This window comes from Rhynchophorus ferrugineus, unplaced genomic scaffold, assembly GCF_030347505.1.
Source record: "Rhynchophorus ferrugineus isolate W39M unplaced genomic scaffold, kcgeb_rfMv2 rfM3, whole genome shotgun sequence".
Taxonomy (NCBI): domain Eukaryota; kingdom Metazoa; phylum Arthropoda; class Insecta; order Coleoptera; family Curculionidae; genus Rhynchophorus; species Rhynchophorus ferrugineus.
Genome location: NW_027472582.1, coordinates 8,156,998 through 8,162,997, shown reverse-complemented (window position 1 = coordinate 8,162,997; position 6,000 = coordinate 8,156,998).

Genomic DNA, 6,000 nt, shown 5'->3' with positions numbered 1-6,000 from the left:
ACGAAAATTTCTTCCCAGCGGGCATTATTTTGAGATCTGAGAGAAGAAAATAGTTGCTGGTTGCCAGGTCTGGAGAATACAGTGGATGAGGAAGCAATTCATAGCCCAATTCATGGATTTATGACACGGCGCATTGTCTTGGTGAAGCAACACTTTATTTTTCTTCAAATGCGGCCGTTTTTCGGCCGTTTCCTCCTTCTAATGGTCCAATAACGCTATTGATAGTCCTCCCTTTTGCAAGGAAGTCAATAAAAATTATTCCATGCGCATCCTAAAATACAGACGCCATAACCTTGCTAGTCGTCTGTTTGAGTGTCCACTCGCATGTCTGTCGATTGGGCTTCGGAGTGAAATAATGGAGCTGTGTTTCATTTATTATCACATATCGACGCAAAATCTCGGCTCTATTACGCTTGATCATTTTTAAACACTGCTCCGAATCATTTACTCATCGTTGTTTTTGGTCAAACGTGAGCTGGCGCGGCACCCACTTTACACAGAGCTTTCTCATACCAAATATTCGTGAGTGATTTGATGTACACGTTCAATTGATATTTTTGGAGTGTCTGCAATACGCGATATTCCTTTTTATCCATTTTTTTCACAATAACAAAAGTTGCTTCACTCAAAATGTTATAATTCACAAACTAATGATCCGACAGCTGTCATATTTATAGACGCATCTTTTGACGTTTAGGGCTAACTAAAAAACATATGGATTTAATTCTAGTAGCGCCATCTATGTGTCCTAAAGCCGGGGACTTTTCAATTGTTCTGTTAAGCTTTTTCAATAAGGTTTGTGAAACTGTGTACCTGGTAAGTTGTTAAATGTTTGCTCATAAAACTATACTGATATGCGGGTATTGGATTTTTTCTATCTATGGTGTTAATCTTTTTAACGGGAGTTTTTCAAATACTTTGGATATTACTGTTGACAATGAAATTGGTCAATAAGCTTTGATTATAGATAAGGTGATATTGCTCCAATGATGGTAACTCGATGTTGCAAAGTCAAAAAATGGAAAAATGGAAGAAACTTGAGTAACTGGAAATATGTTGATTATATCGACTTTATTAACTGTAAGTAGTTCCACAGAAACACTGACCTAAATATATTAATTGAGTTTCATCAATAGATTCATTATGCACTTCTGGTCCACGTCACCTCACCACCCCCTCCCTTCATTCTACCCAATTAAAAACTTTTACAAATACGATTTGGTTTTCCCGAACGTACCCACTACCGGAAAAATCGGCGGCCTCCTTTCATGCTGGCCGCGTCCACCAACAAATCACTGAAAAAAAATTAATTAAGCCCTGCGAATATTTAATATTTTGTTTCTTTCGTTCGGCTTTTGTCGAGCTTCGTTCCACCGCCGCCGCCGCCGCCGACTTTGATTAAAAATTTAATATTGTTGATTTGTTTTTGGTGCGATTCCCGCGAATCAAAAGTAATTGGGATTCTTTTGAAAAATTAATGAATTTGTATTTTTCACCCACCGAGGACGGATGAATGGCTATGGGGCCGGAGGGGGCCCATCGGACTCGGGTGGTATTGAACGGTGCCGTATTGATGGCTGTGCTGATTAGTGAGGAGGAAACAAAGGTTGTTTTCGATGTAAACAAGATTATATTTGGGGTACGTTTAAAGAAAAAATAATTCCAAATTTTCGGACAAATAACCTGAGTGACAATATCTCTGATTTTAAATATATTTAATATACTTACAATTACGTTTTAAACTTCCTTTTAAACTCCGACCGAACTTTTAAACTCTTAGTTAAAAAGATACAATTCTGTTTGTGTTCGTACTATTGGGTTCTGTTCTCAAATGACTTAAAAATTTATCAAAACATTAAATGACGTGCATTGACTGTTTTATTGCATAGAATACAAAATAGGTGGCCAAATTACTAGGGACAGTACTCGTATTTATCACTACATATTATAAAACAAAGTCGCCTTTTCTGTCCCTATATCCCTATGTGCGCTTAAATCTTTAAAACTACGCAACGGATTTTGATGCGGTTTTTTTCAATAGATAGAGTGATTCAAGAGGAAAGTTTATATGTATAATACATGCATAATATACTAAGGCAACATTGCTAATTTTAGAGGTTTCTAACGTGATATCGTAAATTAACCTATTTTTTTAGGCTTATTTAGCAATTAGCAAAAACGCTGCCTAACCCTACGAGTTAGATCAAATTAATGTACTACAGTATTGTACACCATAAAAAGGTCTACAAAAAAGTCCGCGATGGTATATGTTTATCTTTTAGGGATAACTCACATTAACCATTTTTATTGTTTACTTTTTACGTGAGAAAATGGCTTATTTACGAAGCTATTTTAAGCAATACGGCATTAATCCTTATCGAATTAAGTACCTTAAATACAGTGTGCAATTAATATAGATCAATATGGTTCCTTACAGCATGTAAATTAAACAAATATTTTCGGAGATATTAATTTAAAATTTGCGTTTAAAAATGTGTAATGCAATAAAAATTGTATGAATTTAGATATTCCAAAGATAGCAGGAAATCTTCATAGTAAGTATAGGGGAAGAGGAATTGTTTTACTCCAAATTTAATGCGTGCAGGCCAAGGGCAGTAATGAATGAACCAAAAATACTGGATCGATTTTAATCATGTTTTCATTGAGTGACATAGGCATATATATTTTATGCCCGTGCAAAGTCGGAGCGGGCCGCTATGTTTTTATATACAACGTTCATATTTTTTCTGTAGTGTATTTAATTTAGTATCAGCATTGCACCCGTGCGAAGCCGGGGCGGGTCGCTAGTATAATTATAGTTTATAATATTTGTTGCAACAAAATATGCTGTTTTTAAAAGATTAAGTAGGTCTTAAATAAGTAATGGTATGATTTTATTTTTTTTTTCAAGGGGCAACACAGTATTCTCATTGCAGCATCATTTGTCAGTTTTGTGACGTTTCTTCCTATTCATTCGTTGTCCGTCAAAACGCGCGATTTGTAGTATTGTTTTTTTTAATATTATAAGGTTTCCTTTTTACCAACGAGGGTTTATCTGGACTGGACCTACAGTTTATCGTGGGCTCCGAACCAAGGTCCACGGAAGTAATCCTACCGAATGGCGAGTGACCAACTTAGAAATCATCCCAGAAGACCCTCGGTCTTACCCAGCTTAGTTAGTGGGGTGACGGTAATCATTTTCCTTATCGGATTTTACTAGGATTTGAATTTTTTCCAGTCTTGGCTAGGACGATCACAAACAAAACTTTACGATCATGCTGCAGTAGGATACGATCCCGCGACTATCGCAATAGTATGTGGACCATCCTGTTGCTTTTACCACTGCCCCAACCAATCCGGCTTACATTATTGTTGTTCTACTGCCTATATATCATGATTTCATTACTATATATACCTTAAGGCAATTCATATTGGCAAATCTGGCAGAATATAATACAATAATAATATATAAAATATATAACAAATAATTTTTACAATCAAATGATCATCAGCTGCAAAAGTATTGTATAAATAATTTCAAAAAGACACTGTCTTAGAGAGATATTAGATATATATGTACATTCAATGTTTATTAATTAATAGAGATAATTTAAATTAGATTAATTTTTAAAAATGTGGATGATTCTTTATAAACAATTGCTTCTGAAGACCTCGACATATATTTAGTAATCCGGTAATGAAGGGAACATTTTGCGAAAGAGAAATTACTGAATTTAACATAAAATATACAGAGAATAATATAATAGAGAAGCTTGTCTCTACGTTTGCATTTCCCGGAATACTTTATATTTGAAAATTATTTATTGGATTCTTTATTTCTGTGAAGTGCTTCTCAGATAATTATAATTAGATAGATTAATGTCTGGTACAAAAAGCGACTATGCAAGCATACGAGGGTCACTATTTATAGTATACGGGAATAGGAAAAAACAAATAGTTAAGCTGGGAATATGTTTTTATTGTTTTTCAAAGTACTTGCCACGATGATGGATACACTTTTGCAAACGCTTAAACCAATTTTCAAAGCATTTATTCCATTCCGAATGAGGTATCTTCAAAACATGATTTTTAAACGCTTGAATAGCTCCTTCGGCCGATGAAATCGTTGACCAGGCAGTTTATTCTTCACGGATGGGAACAAAAAGAAGTCATTGAGTGCCAAATCAGGGCTGTACGGCGGATGACCCATAAATTCGATGTTTTGAATGCTCAAATAGTTTCTTGTTTGAGCTGCTGTATGAGAGCTCGCATTGTCATGATGAAGAACAATCCGGCGCCTCTTGTTTGTTTTCCTTATTTCACCGAAAACTTCTGGCAAACAGATCGTTCTGTACGAATCAGAATTTACTATTATACGATCCTCTAGAGGCACTGTTGCAATATGACCAGTTTTCCCGAAGAAACAGGCCACCATTTTCTTTGAAATGCTTCGTGCGAGAACAATTTTTGTTGGGTTTGGTTCATCTTGGAACATTCATACAGTCGACTGCTGCTTACTTTCGGGCCCATACGAATATATCCATGATTCTTCACGTGTCACGATTTTATTAACGTCTTTCGAAGCACCGCGATTGAATTTTTTAAGCATTTCTTTGCAATAATCGACACGAGCCTTTTTTTTGAGCCATTGTCAAATTGTGTGGGATCCAACGAGCACATAACTTTCGCACAGCTAACTGTTCATGTAAAATCGCATATTAATCTCACAATAAGTGACATGACGATCTTGCTTAATCATTTCGCACACAGCATCAATGTTTTCTGGCACAACAGCCGATTTTGAACGACCTTCACGAAACTCGTCGTACAGTGAACTATGATCACGATTGAATTCATTCAACCAGCGATACACGGTGGTTTTTATTGGAGCTTATCGCCAAAAGTCAAATTAAGTTTATGGATGCACTCTTGTTGTGATAATCGACGTGGAAAATCGTAAAAAGTCAACACATGAAAATGTTCACGATTCAGTTCCATTTTTTGCCGAAAATAAACCGATAGCATCCATGCGACAAAATACGTCGAGTACGTCGTCAAAAATGTCAAACTTTCCGGTGGAACCGTCAGATGACAACAGTGCTGCAAATTCCCGAAATATAAATAGTGACCCTCGTATTCCTTTAAATTAAGGGAATCAAATAAAAGTTCTACACAATATTGGTGATACATATTTATTTATGCATCTCAAACTTAACCATCAACATTCTTCAAACCACTGTTCGATTAATTGGAACTGAGCTGCGTCATAACAATTATTGTTTGCAGAAACTTCACCATACCTTTTGACACCTAATTTTCGCCATTTTCTCCGAAATTACCAGCCGATATCCGCACCACGAAACTCACGCGAACAGTCGACATCTCCTAATTGAAACGTCCAGCAGGAAATATATATATATAATTGAAAGTTTTGCCGGTAGCGCAAAACATATTCCCGAACACAAATAAATAAATTTTGCGGGTTTTCGGATAGCTCCGGTGGGGAGGGGATTGTTTTCGCGCTTCTACCCTGGAAACGACAGAACACCAATTATAGGGCAACATGCAATGGTGGTGATGATTCACGAAAATCCACATAGCTTCATATTTTCTAGCTATTGTTTCTAAAGCAGTGTTAATTTGAAATTAAATGGGTTTATAAAAAAAAAGAGGTAATGAAGATTACAATTCTTGTAAACATACTAAGAATTTACTAATTATATTAATACTGAATATTACAAGCTCTTCTTAATATCATCCACTTGGTAGTCATGATAGTCAAGGACAGTCCCTCTCAGTCTCAGTCTAAAAATATGGTATAAATGATTCTAAAATATCCTAAAAAGACATATGTTAGATTTTTAACAGATAAAAACCCTCAGTCTCTTTTTGTATCAACATTCAATTTTGTTTCAGTTTTATATTGTTTCTTTTTTCCATAAAATAAAATAGTAACCCTTATATATATAAGTATAACTTTGCCCAAAAAAAAAGATGAGT